The 25,028-nt window shown below is 44.4% G+C and overlaps 1 protein-coding gene across 4 annotated transcripts in view; it reads left to right on the forward strand.

Annotated features, from left to right (window-relative positions):
- Window positions 1–305: 305 nt before the first annotated feature.
- DOP1A (DOP1 leucine zipper like protein A) overlaps window positions 306–25,028 on the forward strand; it is a 111,228-nt gene continuing 86,505 nt past the window's right edge. For 3 of the 4 annotated variants that reach the window (XR_012902590.1, XM_014569949.3, XM_075923817.1), the window contains exons 1-2: window positions 306–451; window positions 24,354–24,478. The gene's annotated coding sequence lies outside the window, so the exon portion shown is untranslated. The remainder of the gene's footprint in view (window positions 452–24,353; window positions 24,479–25,028) is intronic. The other variant, XM_075923816.1, reaches the window with a different exon arrangement.

The raw sequence follows: 25,028 nt of genomic DNA on the forward strand, positions 1-25,028 counted from the left end.
GCTGGGCTGTTATTCACACATAGGGCAATACACACACCTTCCTCAAGATACTGAAATGCATACAGTGCATATAATTCATGCATGGACACACAACTACACAGACACACTTCGTTCATACACTTTCATCCATTCACACACACTGCCTAGACAGACCTCTCATAGAGGAACAGAGATACTGACGAGCATTACGTAGCAGAGCACATACACACACATCCTTCACTGTCACAGCCAGAGATTGCACGTACACAGCCACGCACATCTCTCTGCCCCCTACAAGCTCTTCCACACCTGCACGAGCGCAGCTCTATCTGAGGCCCAGCAGGGGGCGCTGTGGCGTAGACAGCCTGCATGGGAGGGGGGAGGAAACGGGAAGCCGCGCTGCATGCTGGGAACTGTCAGTGACCGCTCCGGGGCTTTCCGCTGTCGGGCTCTTCCGGCTCTCGTCGCCCAGGTAACCAGCCCCCTGCCCCAGCCACGGTACCGGGCTCGGGCGCCCCGCGACCCTGCCCCCTTCCCGGCTTGTGCTGTGGTCGCGGGAGCGCGGATCAGCTGGAGACCTCGGCGGCCTTTCCCCCTGCCAGCGGAGCGGGGCGCTAGGGCCGGAGGGGGGAACCCTCCGGAGATTGTCCTGGGGCCTCTGCTACTCCCCTGGCGTCGCACCCTAATCCTCCCCCACTGGGTGTTTGGCCCCTTCCCCCCGCTGCCACTGGATGCGCCTCCCCTCCCCTCCCCCGCCCTGGGTGTCTGCCTCCTCCCGCCCTGATTCTTCCCCATGGGCGTCCCCCTTGACCCACGTGTCTCCCCACATCACACCCTGACCCCCCCCATGTGTCCTCTCCCTTTGCCCCCTTTCCCTGTGCCGTACACTGAGGATCCGCACCGCTCCCCCTCCCTCTCCCCCTCCCTCTGTTCCCCTCCTTGCACATTATACCCTGGCCCTCGTGTCAGCCCCCTCAAACTCCTCTTCCCCGGTCATGGGTGACCCCACTGAAAGAGTCTTCTTGTGCCTCGACCACTGCCTTGGGTGTCCCAGTGCATGCTGAAGTGGGTAAATGGGGGAAGGAAAGAAATCCAAAATAATGCAATAATCTGTGGAAGGGGTCGCTGCTTCCCTGTGATCTAAAAATTGCTTTCAACTCTTTTCTCTTGCTAGTGCAACTCAAGGCAGGGGTTTTAAATGGTTAAGCCCCCTGTATGATTTGTGAATGATCTGCCTTTCACACTACTGAAATTGCTGAGGTCAAGTGAAGTACTTATGCTGATAGTTACTAGATTTACCCACTGCAGAGTATCTTGAGGGTAGAATGCCCACCAGAGGAACACTAGTGCTGCTTAAGCTGGACTCTGCAGTGCAAGGCTCTTTTTTTCTTTTTGGTCAAAATAATAACCGTATGCTTGTGAATGTTTGTTGTCAAGGTTATCTGGTGTTGTCTGGAGCAATACAGGGTTTTGTGTCTGCATGTGCATTTATTGCAGGCTGTAGACATTTAAGATTTACGGCCAGATGCTAAAATGGATGCCTCCAAAAACACTGAATTCATTTACTATTAACTTCAGTTTTTCAACTTTGTTCTTATAGAAACATTTGTTTTTGTATAGTTATAACAAATCACTTGTTTTGTATTAATGTTGTAGTGATGCCTAAAACATGCTGTAAATATACTTAAGAACAACAAATGATCCTGAGGCATCTTAGGCCACATCTACACTGCAATGCTATTTCAGGAAACTAGAGTATCCCAAAACAGCTATCCTACATCTGCATAGCAAGCCCATTATTCGAAATATAATCGCTATTCTGATGTCTCTGTAAACCTCATTCCATGAGGATTAAGGGACATTTTGGAATAATGGCTTATTTCAAAATAAGATTGAAATAAGATACACAATTTGCATAGCTCAAATTGCATATCTTATTTTGAGCAATGGTGCAATGTAGACGTACCCTTCGAGACTAACCAAAATATATAGAATCATGAGCTTTCTTTTTCAGAACCCACTTCATCAGATGAATTGGAGTGGAAATAACAGAAATGAAGAGATATATGTAAGAGCAGCAGTACCTGTCAATTGTAGAACCTGTGGTAATGAGGCTAAGCAAGTGGGCTGAATGTGTCCCATACAGAGCTTTTCATGTGGAAATTTCGCTAATCAATTACAGAGACAGTCTGCAGAACTGGAAATTCTTTACAGATTAGATACCTTTACCCTGGGTCTAAGGTTGGCCCATTACAAAGCCAATTTCTCCTACCATTAACATATGCATTTCCACATCAAAAGCTTTGTATGGGACACATCCAGCCCACTTAATTAGCCTCATTAACACAGGTCCTACAATTGATAGGCACTACTTCTGCTGTTACATATATATGTCCTGGTTTCTGTTATTTCCACTCCAATTCATTTGATGAAGTGGGTTTTGCCTATGGAAGCTCATGATTCTATATATTTTGGTTAGTTTCTAAGGTGCCACAGGACTACTTGTTTTTAAAGTTACAGACTAGTATGGCTACCCCTTTGAGATATACTTAAGAAGACAGTCATTTGCCTTGAAGAGTATACAATCCGTGGGACCGGACATTTATTGTAATCCTAGCATATGTCAAATGCACTGTTATCTTTCATTAATTATAATATAATTTGCATTTCTCCCTTTTTTATGTGAACACGATAGTTTAATCTGACAATTGTAACTGCTGCTCAGAGCAATACTTGCATTTTATTCTGAATGTATGATGAGACAAAAGAATGTACAGGTATACAGCTATTTAAACAACAGCGTTTTTCAAATTCCTGTACTTTCAGGAAAAATATTCTGAAATTACATTGAAAATGATAGAATCATAGAATACTAGAACTAGAAGGGACCTCGAGAGGTCATCGAGTCCAGTCCGCTGCCCTCACAGCAGGATCAAGCACTGTCTAGATCAGGGCTTCTTAACCTTGGAAGCCCAGGGGGCCACGATAATGCTCACAAGACATGCCGAGGGCCACAACTTAAGTGTGGTTGCATATACATGCGAATATATATGCATATAGCTTCTTTCACACTGACGGATATGAATACAAAAATTAAGGCAAGACTACACAACACACAGGCCCCATTTAAGTCAGTTCTGCTGATATTAATAAAATGCAATATTTACCCGATTGTCACCAATATGGCATTACTTTTAATAAGCAATGACAGTCAAGGAATTTAACTACTAAAACACATATCAACATTAGACCATTATATTGGTGTGACATTGTGGAGCGTGTTCCCAGTGGAGGCTGTGTTCAAAGGATCCCACCTGCAGGCTGCATGTTGAGCCCTGTGTAAATCCAGACTGCACCGCAGGCTGCAAACAAATGGGCTGCAGGCTGCATGCGGCCCATGGGCCATGTTTTGAGTAACCCTGCTCTGTCTGTCTAACCTGCTCTTAAATATCTCCAGTGATGGAGATTCCACAACCCCCCCCCAGGGAATTAATAGGGCTTAATTTTGTTTTGTTTTTAAAGTTTTATCTGGTGTTTATTGTTCTTTTAAATACTTCTGTCTGCCTGGAAACTTGATGTGCACGTTCTGCATTTTAGCATTACAGGCAGTCCCCGACTTACGTGGATCCGACTTACGTCGGATCCCTAGATACGAACGGGTGAGGCAACTCCCGCACATGCGCAGCAGCATTCCCGGGGCTCACTCACCTGGGTCCTAGGATCCTCCTCCTCCTCGGGACGGCTCCGACTGGGGTCCCGCAGAGCTGCCGGGCAGAGGAAAAGTGCCTCCCCACGCCCGCTGCCCCCCCCACCCCCCTGCCAGCAACAGGCTGCCCCCTCCCCTGAGCAACAGGCTGCCGAACAGACAAAAGCAGCCTCTCTGCCCCTCCTCCCCTCTATACATGCCGGGCTCCCGGAGCGCAGCAGCGTCCCCGGGGCTCGCTCATCTGGGTCCTAGAATCCACCTCCTCCTCCTCTTCGGCCGGCTCCAACTGGCCTCTGCCTGCAGCAGCTGGCCACAGGGACAGGGATCCCGCAGAGCTGCCGGGCAGAGGAAAAGTGCCTCCCCACGCCCGCTGCCCCCGCCCCCCGCGGCCTCTCATCCTGCACGCCTCCCCCCTCCCCCCCTGCCAGCAACAGGCTGCCCCCTCCCCTGAGCAACAGGCTGCCGAACAGCAGACAAAAGCAGCCTCTCCGCCCCTCCTCCCCCTATACATGCTGGGCTCCCTGGGCAAACAAAGACTCCACCAAAACAAACAAAGTGCTGGCCTCATTGTGTTAGCAAAAAAAGGACCCTCCTCCTAGAACCCTGGGTGGTGTGTGGAAATAAAGCTATTAGCTCAAAGCATGGTGCAGAGCTGTTTGGTATTTGATGAGTTACTCCTTTAGTCCTGAATTTGTCACAGGGACAGAAATAGATGTGAAATCTTCTGAACAGGGGAACAGACAGCAAAACAAACATTAGAGGGGAGTTAACCTTTCCCTATGCTATCCAAAACTAAAAAAAATGTTTGGCTAGAGTTTCCCCTACAATATGTACCAGTTCCGACTTACATACAAATTCAACTTAAGAACAAACCTACAGTCCCTATCTTGTACGTAACCCGGGGACTGCCTGTACTAATGTTTTTTTCAAACAAATTGAAAATGTCACCATCATGTATCAATAGGGTGAGGAGGGGTGTATGTGGAGCGAAATTTGATGGGGGGCGGGGGGCAGAGTCCCAGTAGCAAGGGAGGGAGATGGTTGCCAAACAACAATAAGTAGCTTCTCTGTCAGGAGTCAACTGGTATCCGGTAGCAAGTTGGGTAAGAGAGGTGCAGATTGGCCAGCATTCCTCATTTTCCAGGATTTAACCCAATGCAAGAGCCAGGTGGGGCTTCTTTCAGCTCCTTTTGAGCAGCCCACCTTACTTACTTGAACTAGGAATGGGAACCCAGCTTGACAGACATTGCAGTCTAGCTGTTTGCCTATTTAAATGTTGAAGAAGAAATTTTTTTCTCCTATGAGCCAACTGTTAAGTAGTTCTTAGACTTAGTTGCACCATGCCCTCTTTCTGATAACAAAAATTACTACATCATCCTGCTTCAAAGACATTTTAACACCAGACTTGAAAGACAATCCTCTGAACTGTCATTCATGCTTAAATTTGACACTTTACGCCTAGCTCTTAACAAAGACATTAATTATCTTACCTATTACAAAGATAGCTTCCCCAATTATCACCTCTAATATCATTAGCTCACAGACATTTACCTTTCCCCCCATCCCCCTTCTGTTCTGAAATTCGATTTTTCCTTTTCATATGTGTTCATTTTATTTATTGTATCCTTTGGTATATATGGTCATGCCAATTTTCCACATATTGATCTGAGGAAGTGGGTCTGGCCCACGAAAGTTCATCACCTAATAAACCATCTTGTTAGTCTTTAAAGTGTTACATAGTCCTGTTTTTTGTTTTACCCACCTTATGGGTTGCATAGCAAAGAACCTTGTAACCCTGACCTTATGAGGGGTTCTATGGTAAAGAGTCCTATAACCCGCTCACTGGAACTGCTTATTTCCATATATCTGTCCTCATTTTGCTGATGCATCTGCATAAATAGGTAATATGCTTATTTGAAAACTGAAGCTACATCTACACTACAAGTGCTACAGTACAACTATGCTACTGTAGAATATATGCTTACTACATAAACGGAAGGAATTTTTTTTACTGATGTAGTTAATTCCCTGTTCTGAGAGGCAGTAACTAGCTGGGATGAAGAAGTCTGTCGACTTGCTTTGTCTATAGCGGGGTGTTATGTCAACCTAACAGCAGTGCTCTCTGCTTGAAATTTTTCACAGACTTAAGCAATGTCGCTAGTTGACTTAATTTTCAAGTAGACCAGGTCTCAGGAAAAAATATAACAATTGAGATAAAATATATTTAATACTCTTCAAAATATGCAGTCTTTATCTCTGTTACTTAAGCCAGCTCTGTTGTAGTGGTTTGCTGTTGATGGAGTGTCATAGTGTGCTTGGTTCATTTTACTGTAAATGGGAGCTGGCATTTTGTGAATGTAGGGAATTCAGAAATGAGAGGTGGAGGATGGTTTACATAACTTGCTGTCTTGTTTGCCCACTCATTGGAGGCATTCAACATTTTGTTTAATGAAATGTTAATGGACAATTATATCATGCAAATTTGCACCTTTCCTAACTCTTTCCCTGGCACCTGTCATGCTAGAAATTATTTTGTGATGCTATATTGTAATGGATGATCACTGTAGGACCCTATGAAAATTATCTCCAGCTTACTGTATGTCTGCTTCTGCCTAGACATTAAAAGATTGTTCACTGAATAAAATTAACTCATAGTCTTCTGCCAGTTTCACTCTGATGGAAAAGTATAAGTCTATGGTAACAAGAAAAGGCATAGGAAAAGGAGGAATGCAACCAAAATCAATTCCGGAAAAGGTTTGAGGAATGGGAGAGAGGGCCAAAAGGGAGTAAAGATAAGACATCGCCAAAAATAACCAGATATGGAGAGTAGAGCATGCAGGAGGAAAAATAGAAATGAATTGTTTATTATTTGAGTGGAGACAATTTGAATTTCTTTTGTCTATCAGAGTTATGTTAAATAGATTATCAGATTAAAAACCCTAAAATCACTCCTTTTAAGGTTTTTTTCCATTTCAAAGTTTATGGGAGAAAGAGGAAATGATGTTAGATCAGGTGTACTACTGATCTCCTAAAACCAAAAATGAAAATAAAGCACTGAACCAATGAAAAAAAAAAAAAGGTTTAACAATCAACACAGTCCTATTTTAATTTTTTAATTTTAAACAGTTTACTGGTGATTATCTCATATTATGAACACCAAACCTCCACAATGCTTATCATTTACAGAAATTTTAGAACAATTGGCAAAACGGTTTATTGACTTATGAAGAACTTTGATACATTTTCCAGCAGAATGTTCTGCTTCTTTAGAAAGAAAACAAATATTGAAAATATACAAGTTCTGGGTCATCTGAAGAAGTGGGTTGTATCCACGAAAGCTCATGATACCATCTACATGTTTTATTAGTCTTTAAGGTGATAGACTATTTGTTGTTTTTACATTTTTCCTGTTACAAACCAACCTGGCTACCCCTCTGAAAGTTCTGTTAAGCAGTTTTTACTAACAAATTGTATAGACCCTGATGCATCAAAGCATTTAAGCAAGTGCTTGACTATGCATGTGAGTAATCTCATTATGTCGGTAGGACTACGCTTGTGCTTAAATGCTTTGGTGAATTGAGGTCATAGTATCACATATAAAAGTGTAGTGAATTTAACTCTAATTAGTTTGTGTCCTTTCTTTTGGGGTTCAGTTTTGAAGGGAATTAAAAAAGTGGAATATTTGTTTGCCCAAGTTCTAGTCATAGAAGAGATCAGATACAAAGATTTACATTCTACTAATCTCTTTTAATTCGTGAGTAGAAACATGAAAGGAAGTGTTCTGGAAAACAGCCACAACATAGAAAATGTTACTGAATGTGTCATATGTGATATAATTTCTTAATAAAAGTTAATGGGCTGGTAATATTTTGGTATAACTGCTATATTTACTTTTGCCCCTGCAGGAATGCGCGATCGCAGCTCTGGCAGCTGCAGATCACCATTCTTGGCCAGTGGGAGCTGTGGGAAACAGTGTCCTAGTTCGTGCTGCTTCCTTCAGTTCCCATTGGTCATGAACAGTGACCCACGGCCAGTGGGAACTGTGATCACTGGTACCCGCAGAGGTGCAGGTAAATGAAGTAGTGACAGCCCGGCAATGGATAACTGAAGTGAACTGCCACCGTTTTATTGTCTAACTCTTTCTCTTGGCTAAGGGAAAACTTGTATTTAAGTGAAATATACTAGAAAAAGAGCTACTTGTGATCTTCGCTGTACCCAAACTACTCCTCCTAAACAACACATCTGCTAAATTTTACATCCTCTTCATTCGTTAGGGATAGGATGCCAACTAATGCTATATTTTCATGTTTCCATTACTAAACCCACAGATCACTCTTATCCTATCTTGCTGCTGACTGTCCCTGTGTTAAGAAGACACTTGTGCACAATTAGATTGGTTCCCAGCTCCCACAGCCAATGAGAGGGCAGTAACGAGATCTGGGTACCAGGGAGTGAAGCCCCTTCCATGTATAAGTAAAGGAGAGATGGTTAGGCCAATGAGTGACGTTGTGATAGAATACCGCCCTTGTTATTACCTCTGCATTGGCAGAGGCATTGCACGCCCTCCCACTCATTGCTGGAATGGTCTTCTCAGAACCTGATTGTTTGGGAGTTGAGAGTCAATCAGCTAATGAAGAAGTGGTAGCTGGTGCTGGGTGGGGTGGAGCAGAGACAGAACTTATGTGATGGGGAAGTGGAGTGGTATGCAGTAGCAACAGTAGCTTTACTAAAATCTCAATCTTTTAAAAGTCCACCCCCCCCCCCGAGGATATGTTCCATTCTGTACCCTCCCTCGCTTTAAGCACTGTGCTTTGTTATATTTATTTATAAGTAGCACACAGGATCTTTTTAGGGAAAAAGGAAACACACCACATTTATTAAAAATACAATAATAAAGCAGCTAGCAAATTCTCTCTCTCTCTCTCACTCCAGAGTCCACCCAGATTGATCAAGGGAAGGGAGGAGCAGGGCTCTATCAGTCATGAAGCAATGCTGTGGGGAAAGCCTTGGTAGGACAGAACCCAAAAACTATGGTAAAGCAGCCCCCTTTCATAGTATGGACGGACAATGAAAGTAACATGCCTTTTTTGATCACAAAGACAAAGTGCTCATGAGAAAGTGATGAAGTTTCCCTATAATGCAAGATGATGTACAAGTTAGGAGTAAACATAGGCTGTTCTTGGTGTCGTATGTTTGGAGCTGTTCTGTAATAAATGAGTAATATATGTTAACCTGATTATTATGATGTTTATTGCATGAGTATATTTTTTATTGCAGTGTAGTTATAGCTGTTTGGCTCCCACGATATTAGAGAGACCAGCTGGGTGATAATACAGTAAAACTCCAGTGGTCTGGCATCCAGTGGTCTGGTACGCCTGATGGTCCGGCACCAACTGCAACCCGGAAGTGCTCCGGCAGCTGCTTCAAGTTGTTAGTGTAATTGATTAACTGCGGCTGGATCCACAGCCGATAGGCTCTCAATCTACCTTTCCTCTCTACTGCCTAGAGGAGGAGGGGGGGCAGGGGAAGGTAGGGGTCGACGGGGGAGGGGGCGGGGGTGTGCCAAACCCTCCCTCCTGCTGCAGGGAGGCAAAGCCTGCAAGCGGCAGAACAAGAGAGGGGGGGAGAGGCAGGCAGCTGTTTCAAGAAATTCTAATCAATTACACTGCCCCGGCAACAGGCTCGCAATCTACCTTTCCTCTCTACTGCCTCCTGCTGCAGGGAGGCAAAGCCTGTGAGCGGCAGAAGGGGAGAGGTGGCGAGATGCAGGCAGCCGCATTCAGGAAGTTCTAATCAGTTACACTTACTCCGGCTGGATCCACAGCCGACAGGCTCTCAATCTACGTTTCCTCTCTACTGCCTGGAGGACAGGGGGCTTCAGAACGCTTTGCACTAAACCAGGCAGTAGAGAGGAAAGGTAGATTGCAAGCCTGTTGCCGGGGCAGTGTAATTGATTAGAATTTCTTGAAACAGCTGCCTGATGAGGTAACTGGCTCGGTGGACATGGGGAAGTCAGTGGATGTTATATACCTTGACTTTAGCAAGGCTTTTGATACGGTCTCCCACAATATTCTTGCCAGCAAGTTAAGAGATTGTGGATTGGATAAATGGACGGTAAGATGGATAGAAAGATGGCTAGAAGGCTGGGCCCAGCGGGTAGTGATCAATGGCTTGATGTCAGGATGGCGGTCGGTTTCCAGTGGAGTGCCCCAAGGTTCGGTTCTAGGACCGGTTTTGTTCAATATCTTTATTAATGATCTGGATGAGGGGATGGATTGCACCCTCAGCGAGTTTGCGGATGACACTAAGCTGGGGGGAGAGGTAGATATGCTTAAGGGCAGGGATAGGGTCCAGAGTGACTTAGACAAATTGGAGGATTGGGCCACAAGAAATCTGATGAGGTTCAACAAGGACAAGTGTAGAGTCCTGCACTTGGGACAGAAGAATCCCAAGCATAGTTACAAGCTGGGGACCAACCGGTTAAGTAGTAGTTCTGCAGAAAAGGACCTGGGGGTTACAGTGGATGAGAAGCTAGATATGAGTCAACAATGTGCCCTTGTAGACAAGAAGGCTAATGGCATATTAGGTTGCATTAAGAGGAGCATTGCCAGCAGATCCAGAGATGTCATCATTCCCCTTTATTCGGCTTTGGTGAGGCCGCATCTGGAGTATTGTGTCCAGTTCTGGGCCCCCCACTACAAAAAGGATGTGGACGCATTGGAGAGGGTCCAGCGGAGGGCAACCAAAATGATTAGGGGGCTGGAGCATATGACTTATGAGGAGAGGCTGAGGGACTTGGGTCTGTTTAGTCTGCAGAAGCGAAGAGTGAGGGGGGGATTTGATAGCAGCCTTCAACTTCCGGAAGGGAGGTTCCAAAGAGGATGGAGAGAGGCTGTTCTCAGTAGTGACAGATGGCAGAACAAGGAGCAATGGTCTCAAGTTGTGGTGGGACAGGTCCAGGTTGGATATTAGGAAAAACTATTTCACTAGGAGGGTGGTGAAGCACTGGAATGGGTTACCTAGGGAAGTAGTGAAGTCTGCATCCCTAGAGGTGTTTAAGTCTCGGCTTGAGAAAGCCCTGGCCGGGTTGATTTAGTTGGAATTGGTCCTGCCTAGAGCAGGGGGCTGGACTTGATGACCTTCTGAGGTCTCTTCCAGTTCTATGATTCTATGATTCTATGCCTGCCTCTCCCTCCCTCTCTTGTTCTGCCGCTTGCAGGCTTTGCCTCCCTGCAGCAGGAGGGAGGGTTTGGCACACCCTCTCCCCCCTCCTCCGCCGACCCCTAGCTTCCCCTGCCCCCCCCCCCCCTCCTCCAGGCAGTAAAGAGGAAAGGTAGATTGAGAGCCTGTCGGCTGTGGATCCAGCCGGAGTAAGTGTAACTGATTAGAACTTCCTGAATGCGGCTGCCTGCCTCTCGCCGCCTCTCCCCTTCCGCCGTTCACAGGCTTTGCCTCCCTGCAGCAGGAGGGAGGGTTCAGCATCCCTCCGCCCGCCGACCACCTACCCTTCCCCACCCTCCCCCCTCCAGGCAGTAGAGAGGAAAGGTAGATTGCGAGCCTGTTGCTGGGGCAGTGCAATTGATTAGAATTTCTTAAAACAGCTGCCTGCCTCTCCCTCCCTCTCTTGTTCTGCCGCTTGCAGGCTTTGCCTCCCTGCAGCAGGAGGGAGGGTTTGGCACACCCCCGCCCCCTCCCCTGCCCTGCTCCTTGCGGCGCTGTTCCCTTCCGATGAGACCCGCCCCTGCCAGAGTACCTCCTGATAGTCCGGCATTTCTGATAATCCGGCACCACCTGGGTCCCAAAGTAGCTTTTGTTGGACCAGCTGTTTGTGTATGCTCAGATGTTTGTCTCTCTTCCAGAGCTCTTTTTTAGGTCTGGGACCCTCTCTCCACACCATGAGGTGAGAAGGTCCCAGAATTAGGGACCAGCCCAAACTTCTACATCTCAATTTTATAGCCAACGACCTGTGAGCCTGAGTCAGTGGACATGGGATCAGTCATAGGGGTTTAATTTCAGTGTAGAATTTTGTTCCCATTGTTTTAACAATAGTATTGTTTCAGTTTAAGAGCACCAATCTAATCACTGTCTGTAGCCTCCCCAAGGGCAGACTTTTAAACTTCTGGGTAGAACAACTGATATGTGGGATTCTTTGGCCTAGTCAAAAAGTTGGAGAACTTTAGAATTCCAACCTGGGATAGATAAAAATACAAGGATGGGCACCTGAGGGAAAGCCCTCAAAGACCTGGAGTCAAAAATGAGTCTAGCCCTATAAATATGACACCTGGATGTACTTGCCTTCTGTATCCTAATGTCATGATGTGCTTTATAAACAGCAACTCTTGTGTGTCACTTAGATATCAGAGGCATAGTCTCTGGCTATGTTAAACAAATTGTTCTGTGTTCTGCACCAGCTAGCACGGTTGGAAATCTAAGATGTAATAGAGAGTTTATGTTCTAATAAACAAACAAAGGATGTGTTTCTGAATGGCATCTGCCCTTTGTCCCAGAGACAGATGGTTAAATAATGGTTCAGTATAGAATATTAGTGGGTGGTTGAAAAAGATTCACATTTATATACGTAAGTCAAAATGTTTCAGCTTCACAGAATAAGCTATAGATCAATTTTCAGCTGCAGTTCTGTCAACTATGGATCAGTGCAAGTGATGTGCTATACACATTAATATATTTTGAAGAATTAGATATGTAAATAATTTTTGTTCTTCCAGAAGTGTTGAAGTAACTACTGAGAACTTTGAGAAGGGAGATGGGGACATTTAATATTAGAATTTATAAGTGGAATTGTTAGGACAGCAGTCTGGAGATTTAATTAGGAAATTGTGGAGGATTGCACCTTTAAGGATACAGTGGAAAATGCCTTTACAAATGTGATGTGACAGAGAAAAAATGAAAAAATATTAGTAATATAGTTTTAGCAAGAAGGATGATAGTAGTTCTGAGAGTTGTGATGAAGAGAAACTCAGAAAAAAGAGAGAGACCTGCTAAACTGCAAAATAGATGGCTCATATATTAATTCTTAATCCTTAGATATTCTATTCAATTAGAAGGAAAAAATCCAATTCTTAATTTGATGGCTTGAATATAGATTCTCTGGAGCAATCCATTTCAAACAAAATACAGTAAAACTCCGGTGGTCCGGCATCCAGTGGTCCGGTACGCCTGATGGTCCGGCACCAACTGCAACCCGGAAGTGCTCCGGCAGCTGCTTCAAGTTGTTAGAGCAATTGATTAACTGCGGCTGGATCCACAGCCGACACGCAGTTAATGTAATTTTCCTCTCTACTGCCGGGAGGGGGGGGGGCAGAGGAAGGTAGGGGTCGGTGGGAGAGGGGGAGGGAGAGGAGGAGGAGGCGAGGGTGTGCCAAAGCAGCCGCATTCAGGACGTTCTGGTCAGTTACAGTCACTCCGGCTGGTTCAACAGCTGACACGCAGTTAATGTAATTTTCCTCTCTACTGCCGGGAGGGGGGGGGGCAGGGGAAGGTAGGGGTCGGTGGGAGACCCCACTCCCTCTCCCTCCCCCTCTCCCACCGACCCCTACCTTTCCCTGCCCTCCCCCCCCCCCCGGCAGTAGAGAGGAAAATTACATTAACTGCGTGTCGGCTGTGGATCCAGCCGGAGTGACTGTAACTGACCAGAATGTCCTGAATGCGGCTGCCTGCCTGTCACCGCCTCTCCTCTTCCGCTCTCAGGCTCTGCCTCCCTGCAGCAGGAAGGAGGGTTTGGCACACCCCCGCCCCCTCCTCCGCTTCTCCTTCGACGTGACCCGCCCCTGCCAGAGTACCTCCTGATAGTCCGGAATTTCTGATAATCCGGCACCACCTGGGTCCCAAGGGTGCTGGATTATCGGAAGTCTACTGTGTTCACATGCAGAAGTCAAGAGAAGAAAAAATTTTTTTTTAAAAAGCATGGGGTAGAAAAGGGAGACTGGATTCAAGCAAATATTTCCCATTTGGTTGTTGATTATCCTTATTAGAAGCACATGGGAATTTCCAAATAAGTTCAGAAGAGTAAATGGGCAGCCTATGATTTTTGCATTGAACAAAATCTGAGAAGACAAATTTGAACATTTGTTGGTTTAGCTTTTGATAAAATAGATGTTGTAGTTTCTGCAATAGCAAAAGATACAGTAAACCTAGAAGAGGGTGTGACGTAGTGGGGGTACTTGCTGGGCTGTGGTGACCTCTGCTGTCTGGAGCAAGACCCATCAGGGAAAACCTTATTATGCAAAGGTACCATACCGGTTGAACCAGCCTACCCCCCATGGGGAGAAACAAAGGGAGGTGGAATGCTGCCCTGGCTGGGGGCAGGGCTGGGAGAGGTAGAGTTAGTTCCTGTCTGGAAAGCAGGGGAGAAGGAGCTGGGGAGGGGGGCTGGGACTCCTCTATCTCAAGGGGAGCACTGAGGCCTCTTAGCCCCAGTTCCTGTAACCAGATTACATCTGTGCTGTGCTGTGCTGTATCCTGGAGGAGCAATAAACCACCCTCAATTCCACTGGCTGGTGGAGTCTGTTTGTGCCATTTCGGGGTGCAGGAGACGGGGGACCCCCAACGCGCCGTCACAGAGGGATAATTTGTTACTAGAGAAAAGACAAAAAAGAAAATAGTCTCTCAGAAAAGGAAGGAAAGATCTTTAAGTGCTGGTTGTCAGATACAGTGAAGAAATTGATTCAAAGTAAGCTATTAAAATTCTTGAGCAGACCAGACAAACTAATCAACAGATAACTATGACATGATGGATTTCAAAAGGAAACCTATTAATCTAAAGGAAGAATTGCTATCCTTAAAGCAAACTCTTCAATATAGAAAATATTCCACCGTTGGTGTAGTGAAAGAAGAATTAACCCTAAAAGAGATCATGCTATTTATTTATTGAACTTTCTTTTAGTGTGCATGTCTTCAAGACAAAGCCAAGTCTATATAGCCAAGTTACTGTGCTGTAACTTTAGAGGTGTCCTTGCTGGCAAGTCACTTAGTGCTCACTAACTCTGCAGGGTAAACCACCCTGATAAGAAGTATAGCACTTGCTGTGCTCTGGATACAGAGCTGGGGTGCCAGTGTGGACACTGGTGTACTACTGCTTTGTGACTGACCCCCAGTACCATTCCCAAAATGCATGTTCTTGCCTCTCTGATCTTCTGTTTGAACTCTACTGCTCTGCTTTCAGGTGACAAAACCCTCAGACTTGTCTTTTGCATTCCTATGGATATTTGAAAGTCCCCTTCCTGTTTGCTTGGCAATGTGTGCTGTTTTCTCAGCACATTTTTCCAGCTGGCAGTGCCTGCTTCACGCACCAGGAGATCCCCGGCTTGGAGCCATGATGAGATGCTGGACTTCAGTGTTTGGGGAGAGGAAGCTGTGCAGTATCTGCTGTGCTCCAGCTGTAGCAATTATGATACTTACAGGCAGATCTCAAGATGCATAATTGACAGGGGCTAAGACTGGGACACACTGCAGTGCAGGAGCCATGAAATGCTACCACAAGGTGTGGGAAGCAAACCACTGCTCTGGTGCTGCACCCATGCCCTACTGGTTGACGTACTAGGGGGTGACCCTACCTCTGCTCTGAAGACCCCTAGGGATACTTCAGGGCGCAGGGGCCATCCCAGATGACGTTGGTGCCGCGTTCAGAACCGCCTTCTCCCGCCCCCCTTCCCTCAGTCTGCCACCTGATGTAGATGTTTGATGCTTTACATGTGTTTTACGTATCTTGTTTTAATAAATTAAATTCATGTGTTTCAAAGCAATTTTTATTTTGTGACATGCAAGCAAGCAAACATATCCCAGCAAAGCAATGGTCACTGTAGCGCTAAGTGCATTGCACGGACCTATCAGAATAACCCCTACCAACGCAGCCACTGCACTCCTGTGCATGACAACAAGTATTACTGACTTTCAGCATCAAATTGCTGCCTCAAGGCTGATCCTTGTGCTACCCTAAAAGCCCTGTCTCAGGCTGTTCAGCCTGAGCCCCCAGGCACTGTGCTTCAGCAGGCCAGCCCTGAATGAAGGTTTTACCCTTCCCATTACAAATATTATGGAAGATCAGTGTTCCAAAAAACGTGCGTCATGCAACTTTCTGGATTAGCCTTGGTTAATATCCAGGAAGCGCCCATGGTGATTGTCATGGCTCCTTCCCCACTCTGGCACGATAAATGTACCAGCAAAAGTACCCCAAAACCTTATCTACCAGGCTTTGGTATAAAACTTTCCCCCAAAATCTTAACAACCTAGATTTTGAGAATATTCGGGTGGCCGCTGCCACCACCCTAAATAAAGCAACCAGGGAGAGACTACTTGGGAAATCTCACCCCTAAAGTACAAACCAGGACACAAAAATTAACCAATACCAGGTTAATAAAAAGAAAAGAGAAAGAACTTTTATTATCACCACAATATTCCTGTTGCAAGCATAATGACTAAATGGAATAGTAACAAAAAATATACCTGCAGGAGAAATTTACCATGGGCCAGGAACTTAGTTACAAAGGAGAGCAAAACCCATTTTTAAATCTCAAACACTAGATCCCATTTCCCAAACCATAAAACAATAAAACCTAATGAATTTATCTAAACTTTATCCTACTTACAGACTGTGAATAACATTTTCTTAGAGGGAGACATCCTGTCCCCTTCAATAGCTGGAGAGAAATTACCCAGCGACAAAGGAGGGAAAAACCCAAAAATTCCTTTGTTCCAGTTTGAAATTCCTACCTACATTTCTATTGGCTGTCTGCCACCTGGTTTAGGTAAGGGACATATTTAACCCCTTAGTCCCCAGGATGCTAGCTAACCTTCATGATCATGACAGTGATCCATGGAGAAATACCCCTTGTGGTTAATGTACTCAGAGGCTAAGTGATCTGGTGCCAGAATTAGAATATGTGTGCCATTTTTCCCTTCCTTCCCCCCTCCAGTCTGTGAAGCCCATCTTCTGTGACTTTCTGGACCCAGTACTGGATTTTGATCCGTATTTTGAAAATCACTGACCTAAGTGATAGCGTGATAAAAGCTCAAGTAATAATATTGGGTTGTCATTAACACAGATTCAGAGTTAGCTTGTTTTATTCATTTTTTCATTTTCTATTTTTTTAGAAGTTGTAAATATGATGAAAATTGTATGATTAAAATTCTTTGTCAAATTATTTTTATTACAGGTTGGACCTGGCTGGTCCAGCACCCTCATGGCCTAAATGGTCCCCAATGAGGGGATTTTCTGAACATGGGGCTTGTGCTGCCATGGGTTAGAGAGCCAGCCTACCTCCGGTGCTGCCCCAGTCTTCTGGGGCTCTCTAGACTCCCATCGACCCCTCTGCTGTCACGGCTCCGTGGCTGGGGCTGGAGCTCTGCAGCCAGGGCTGGGGTGGAGGGCTGAGGGCAGAGCTCCATGGCTGGGGCCAGAACTCCCTGTCTGTCACTGGGGCTGGAGCTTCCCGACCACTGGACCACAAAGGGGCTGGATCTCTGTGGCCAGGGCCAGAGCTCACTGGCCGCTGCTGAGGCTGGAGCTCCACAGCCACCGCTGTGGCCAGAACTCCCCGCCATGCCATCCATTTCTGCCCTCCAACACTGGGCTCCTGGCTGAGTTGCTGGTGTGCTTTATGGTGTTCCTGCCTGCCACCAGACCTCCCTGTTCCTGGGCTCTATTGTCCAGGAACACCAGATCAGGGAGCCCTGATTAAGGGAGGTACAACCTGTACTAAAATTATTTCTATTACAGTAATTCTTTGGTGCCTTGGCTGTGATCAGAGCTCTTTTCCCCCCTTACACACTGTTATATACTATAAGAAACTGCTTACTCTTCTAAGTAGAGAAAACTAAAAAGTGGGGGAAAGAAAGTATTGTTTTTATTTTAGAGATGGGAACTGGAATCAGGTTTTCAATGGAAAAACTAATGTTTTCAAATTTTTATTTAATTAAGTGTATAATAGTGTTTAATACAGTTTATAATACTATGAAAAACTGTTTTAAAAGGGGGTGGAGAAGTTAAAATTCATCTGAATGTCACAATTTTTTTTCTTCTCTTTAGAAGGATAACTACTGGACACTTCTGGATTTCCCACTTGTAGTGAGAAGTCTATGGACACTTATTTTGCCCAAAAGAGTGGGAAATGTGCTTTGTTTCTTTTAAATGTAAAAAATAGTTATTAACTCTCAGAGTATTTGCCTTTATTTTAATCATAAAAATGTGTTATGAAGGAAAGTAGGGAAGTTGATTGCTGAAAATATGTATTTTCTTATTTATCTTCATGTCAGCTGCCTTAGACTGCTCAATTAGGTATTGTTTAATTAGTTATTTATTAGTCTCAGTGAACTCTTTGTTACAATCTGGACTCTGAACCTTATCAAATAGGAGCAGTTAAAAGGAAGGGCCATTCTTTTACAGCTTTTTTATTACAATGTATCTAATTTCCTTCAGTCTTTATAATTTTGGAATATATTTTTATTTCAATCAAATGTTTCTTCAGTAAGGCCCCATGTAAGAAAATAAATGTCTAGATCTCCTGATACTAACTAGGAATTGTTAGAGCACCCAAGCTTTATTATAATGGTGTGACAGAGTTGGTCACAGATATCACATAGAAACTGTCACCTGATGTGCTGATCTTACCTCTGATCCTGCCTATCTGCCCTCTTGGGTGCCCCACCATCCTGTCCTCCTGAGCCTGAAGTTCTGGTCTCTCCCAGTGATGCTACAGTTGGGGTCAGAGACTACAGCAGAGTGACACAAACACTGATATCCACTTAACTCTGGGAAGGGTCAGCCAAAAGGACTTGACACAGCACCAGAGTGCATAGCCCCAGTGGGCTCAAATCCTGTATAAATCTGTTTCACTATGCATAAAGTTTATACAGAGTGAGCTCATAAGTTGTTTGCCCCCTTTACCAATTAAAGAAATATGAAATATGTTTTCCTCCCCCCACCACAATTATTTACACTGGGCTTATTAATAAACGAAAGTGATTTGATTAGGACAACAAAATGGCAGATTAAATTCAACATTCATAAATGCTAAGTAATGTACATTGGAAACTATAACCATAATGATACCTATTAAATTATGGGTTCCAAATTAGCTGCTACCACTCAAGCAAGAGATCTTGTAGTTGTGGGTAATTCTCTGAATACATCCACTGGATGTGCAGCACTAACAGTGTTCAGAATCTTTAAAAAAATGATAGATAATAACACAGGGTATGTCTACACTACAAAGTTAGTTCGAACTAACGGACGTTAGTTCAAACTAACTTTAATAGGTGCTACACTAGCGCTCCGCTAGTTCGAATTTAATTCGAACTAGCGGAGCGCTTAGTTTGAACTAGGAAAACCTCATTTTACGAGGATTAAGCCTAGTTCGAACTAGCTAATTCGAATTAAGGAGTGTGTAACCCCTTAATTCGAACTAGTGGGAGGCTAGCCCTCCCCAGGTATCCCTGGTGGCCACTGTGGCCAACACCAGGGAAACTCTATGGCCCCCCTCCCGGCCCCAGACCCCTTAAAAGGGGCACAGGCTGGCTACGGTGCCCGTGCCAGGTGCCAGCCTGCCAGCACCCAGCCGGCAGACCCTGCACCTGGCACGGATCGAGCCACCCACCCGATGCCCCCCAGCCCTCCCCCTCTTCCCGGGACCAGGCTGGCGGCTCCCGGGAGCTTGCCCGGGACCGCAAGAGGTGGGCACCCACCTGGGCTAGTGCGGACATCATGGACCTCGTCCACGACCTTGGCACTAGGCACAGGAAAGTGGCCGTCTAGGGCAGGAGAGCTGCCAGCCTGGCCACCCAGGAGCAGGTGTGCCTGAAAATCAAGGTGGTCCACTGAGACCCCCGACCCTGAGCCCTGAGCTTACAATGGCCGTACTGGGTTAGACCAAAGGTCCAAAGGCCCAGTAGCCTGTCTGCCGCCAGCGGCCAACCCTAGGGACCCTGGAGGGGATGGACCGAAGACAGTGACCAAGCCATTTGTCTCGTGCCATCCATCTCCAGCCTTCCACAAACAGAGGCCAGGGACACCATTCCTACCCCCTGGCTAATAGCACTCCATGGACCCAACCTCCATGACTTGATCTCACTTCCCTTTAAACTCTGTTCTAGTTCTAGCCTTCACAGCCTCCTGCAGCAAGGAGTTCCACAGGTTGACTCTTTGCTTTGTGAAGAACAACTTTCTGTTACTAGTTTGAAGCCTGCTACCCATTCCTTTCCTTTGGTGTCCTCTAGTCCTTCTTTATGGGAACTAATGAAGAACTTTTCTGTATGCACCCTCTCCACCCAACTCCTGCTTTTAGAGACCTCTATCCTGTCCCCCCTCCATCTCCTCTTTTCTAAGCTGAAAAGTCCCAGTCTCTTTAGCCTCTCTTCATATGGGACCTGTTCCAAACCCCTGATCATTTTAGTTGCCCTCCCCTCTCCCAGCCTCTCTCTTCCCCTCTCCCACCTCCTTTTCCCAGTCTCCCCCAGTTTTGTTCAATAAAGACAGATTCCGTTTTTGAACACAATTGTCCTTTATTTTGTACATCAAGAAGAGGGGCTAGGGAAGGGTAAGTGGAAGGAGGTGAGGGAAGAATGGAGTACCCACCCCCGATGGGGAGGACTGGGCTAGCTCTGCGGGCTTCTGGGGGTGGAAGCTCTCCTGCAGCCCCCCAATTGCCCCCTCTCCCTAGATGGCAGCCTGTGGCAAGTGCAGCCGGTCTGATGGCTGAGTGCTGTGATGTGCCTAGTGTGGGTACTCCGGGCAATCCAAGCCAGGACTGCTTTGCAAGCGGGGCACCCCTGAGAACTGTCTGTCCGGGGTGGGGGTCGGGACCCTTTAAGCACAGCCCTCGGCTAGCCTGAGACAGCATTTCCATGCTCTAAGTCCTCCTCTGATGCCCTGCTGGCACTGCTTCCGGCCATCCTTAAGCCTGGTTCAGGGTCCACTTAATGTGGACATGCTAGTTCGAATTAGCAAAACGCTAATTCGAACTAGTTTTTTAGTCTGGATCCGTTAGTTCGAATTAGCTTAGTTCGAATTAACTAATTCAAACTAAGTGAGTTCGAATTAATGTTGTAGTGTAGACGTACCCACAGAAAATAGCACATTACCTCCATGTATGCCCACATCTTGATTACTGCATGCAGCTTTGGTTGCCTCATCTCAGAAGAGATATATTGAAATTTGAAAAGATTCAGAAAAAGGCAAGAAAAATGATTGGGGGTATGGAACAGCTGCCATATGAGAACAGATTAATAAGACTGGGACTTTTTAGCTTGGAACATAGACAACAAATGGGAGACATGATAGAAATCTATAAAACCATGACTAGTGTGGAGAAAGTAGATAAGGAAGTGTTATTTACTCCTTATAACAGAAGAACTAGGGATCACAAATGAAATTAATAGGTAGCAGTTTTAAACCAAACAAATGGAAGTATTTCTTCACAGAATGCACAGTCACCTGTTGTGAAGGCCAAGACTATAACAGAGTTTAAAAAATAACTGGGTAAGTTCATGGAGCATAGCTGCATCAATTACTGTTAGCCATGACGGGCAGGGTTAGTGTCCCATATCTCTTGTTTGCTAGAAGCTGGAAATGGATAAGAGGGGAGGGATCACTTAATGATTACTTATTTTGTTCATTTCTTCTGAAGTACCTGCCATTGGACACTGTTGGAAGACAGGATACTGAGCATGATGGACCTTTGGTTTGACACATTTTAATGTTTGCCTTCTCTCCTTTGGCATATCAAGGAGAAATCTATGGTGACGGGAGGACTTGACATGTGTCACCTATAGGGTTATTGGGTTACAAATTGTTGTAATATGTATACATTAGGTATTTTTATTAAAACTCTTATTTTTAGTGTCTACTAAGACTATAAATTTAGTCTTCCAAACTTCTCTTTTGAAAGTGTTGTGCGGGTTTCTTTCAAGTAGAAACATCTAGTAGGGCAGATCTAGAGAAGTTGCTCTTGAAAGCTTATCTCTCTCAAGTTGGCCCAATAAAAGATACTACCAGTATGTCTCTCTTACTTAAAATGGGGGAGTTGGCCCTAGCTAAATTTTATAATGGTCGTCAGTAAAACATATTTCAATAACACAAATATGCATTTGACACATCCTATTGTGAGGACTGTAACAGAAAGGAAAGGGAGAAACCCAACCTCTCGGTTAGCTAAAGATAAAACTGTAAATCAATGCAAACAAAGAATCGTTGTGCAAGTATATGATAGTAAACTTTTTATTTTTCATTTCTAACGACAATGTGAATGTAAGAACAAATGCATTCCTTACTTATTATGCATTAAAGTGAGTCTGTAACATTGTTTTTAAAGTTATATTTTCTTCTATTGCAAACGTCAACAGATTTATTTGAAATTATAGAAGTTGCTGTTTTAACAGACAATAAATTTTAATCAAGACTACAGTGTGCAAGTTCATGGCAAGAGTATGGTTACTTTTGTTATAAATTAGGATATAGTAAAAATAAATGGTAAGGGAAGTTGTTATTGAAATGGCTATTAAATGAAAAAGACAAAACTTTCTCTTGGCTTGAGTTCATTTCTCTTATTCTAATAACTTGCAGTTATTCTGTAACATGCCAGATCAAATGTCCCAGAGTTGGAACAATTATAATTAAACCACATCTTCTCTTGAATTTGTATTTATGCTCAGGACAGATACATGGAAAAATATTTGTACAGGTGACATCTAATCCATTCTAGATGCAGAAAACATTGTCTTAATAGATATTGCTGTACTGATATTTTAAATAATAATGGTAATACCGTAAAAATAGTTGCACATATATCATGTTAGGCAAATGTTTTAATATTAATATGTACTAGCCCTTTAGTGGCTGACGATATTTTTATAATGTTTATTTTTCAGAAGAAATAAATAAAAACTCAACATTAATCCAATTAGTCAAATGTATAGTGGGTTGAAATAATAATCACTATCTGATACAGATTATTATCAATAAAAGATACTCTCTAGTAGAGTAGTAATTGGGAATAAAAGATCACAATAGAGGATAAATATGGAATCTTTTGATTTAATAATAATTATGATTAAATTTTAGGCACTGGATTTACAGCACTGAGTGTCTTGATCTACAGAACATATACATTGCATACATTGGTTAGTGAAAACTTTCCCCATATTAACAAGGTGCATCAGGGAAGTGAGTCTCAGTCTAGGTGGGAAAGAGTAAGGAAAAGTAGCTCTGTTACTGAACAGTCTAACGTAAAATGTAACTATGTGTTACAAGTATTTGCATAATTATGGAGAAACATAACTGCAGATATTAGCAATTAAATAATACTATCATTGTATTAAAGTCAAATAATGGGCACTTGGCCAGTTTCTAAATATGTATGTTATTTAATTAAGGGCTACTAATTGTCATATTTGTACAGGGAAAAGAGCCAGGAAGATATATTGAACTGTTGATAAATATGTGAGAAATTAGGTCTCCAGGAAAACAGACACATTGTTCTTTAAATCCTGATCTTCTATTTCTAAATAAAAGTCCATATTCTTGGCTTTCACGTTGCACCAAAATATAAGTGGTTTTGATGTATAGGTTGGACCTCGCTGGCCCGGCACCCTCCCGCCCCTCCTGACCTGTGCTGCCATTGGGTTAGGTCAGCAATCTGCCCCCACTACTGACCCACCTCACCTCCCTCTCCCCCCAGGCTCTTTAGATGCCATTGGTTCCACTACTGTCACGGCTGGAGCTCCGCAGCTGGGGCAGAACTCTGAAGCCATGTGGCTTCGTGGCTGGGGCCAGAGCTGTGCAGCCAGGGTCAGGGCAAAGGACCGGGACTAGAACTTCCTGGCCTCTTCTTGGGCTAGACTTCCAGGACTGCTTCTGTGCCACCCGTTCTTCCCTTTCCCCCCAATCCCTCCCCCCGCCCACACACACTCACACTGGGATCCTAGCTGCATTGCTGTCGCTCTCGTCAGTGCTCTTGTCCCTGCATCTGACCTCCCTGTTCCTGGGCTCTATGGTTCAGGAACATCCGTGGTCCGTGACAGATCATGGATGTTGCTGGACCAGGGAGTCCCAGTTAAGGGAGGTACAATCTGTACATAATGTGTTGCTGGATAAAGAAGGGATGCTGAGATAGTTTTAACTTAAAAAACATTTATTCACGGTGTCATTTTTTCCCCATTCCGTTCCTTTGTGCTTGTGCTATTGTCTGGAAAAATTAGAATCCTGCTGTTTTTGTATGTTTGTCTTTTCTTCTCTCTATTTCATTCTTTGAGATCAAACATTAGCAGTCATTATTTCCTTGGAATTTTATTTTCTGTGTAAAATCTTTGTCTACATTTAATTTGAAGAAAATATTGTTAAACAAAATTTCAGAAATAATTCAAGCCCTTAACTTCAGTGGGCAATCCCACTCTGTTGATCATATTTGCTTCATTAAGCTTTTGTATCATACTTTCCTCTTCTGTCCTGCCATAGAGAAAATAAAGGACAATCATCATTATTGTTCCATCTACCAGGCAGCAAGGGTACAAAAGATTTGTGAATCCACCCTTTGTATATAGACTCCATCTGTCCCATGTCCATTCTTTTTCATTTGTTTGCCTCCTTGTATCTAAAAGCATATGTTTGTTTTATTTCTTTCCTTCTTCCTTTTGTTCTCATTCTTGATTTATTTTCCAGTGATAATAAAGAAAAGAAAAAAGGCTCACAAAAGGAAAATGGATAATCAAGAATTCCAATGATCCTGGGGAAGATAAGACAGGTGTATGGAGTGTGTTGAAGACAGAGAAGTGTTATCTAACTAGGTATTTATTTGCTTATTTTTATAGTCCCCTTGCCTCAATATCAGAGGTTAGTACTGTAGTCCTTCTCCTTTCACGAGGGTTCTTGAAAGAATGAGGCAACACCTGAACGATTTCTGTTGGTCACCAATCTTGCCTTTCTCTTGGGTGTTTGAGTGGAGTGTTATCTCCTCATTGCAGTGAAAGAAAAAATCCTGGGAATTCTAGCTCAGGTTGAATCAGTTGATCTCAAATGTCTTGGCAAAATTGACTGGCTCATCTTGCTTGTATCTGTTAAGTTCACTTGGTTCAGCTGTTGAAACCCAAAGTCCCTGTTTAGGTGTGTCTTCACTAAGAGTACGTCTAGACTACCGCGTTTTGTCGACGGAAGTTTTGTCGACAGATACTGTCGACAAAACTTCCGTCGACAAAGAGCGTCCAGACAAAGAGTTCTGTCGACAGAAGGTGTTATGCCTCGTAAAATGAGGTATACCAGCGTCGACAAAACTGCTGAGTTCTGTCGACGTTATGTCGACAGAACTCAGCGGTAGTGTAGACGCTGGTATAGTTTTGT

Source organism: Pelodiscus sinensis, chromosome 3, assembly GCF_049634645.1.
Source record: "Pelodiscus sinensis isolate JC-2024 chromosome 3, ASM4963464v1, whole genome shotgun sequence".
In the NCBI taxonomy this organism is placed as follows: Eukaryota; Metazoa; Chordata; order Testudines; family Trionychidae; genus Pelodiscus; species Pelodiscus sinensis.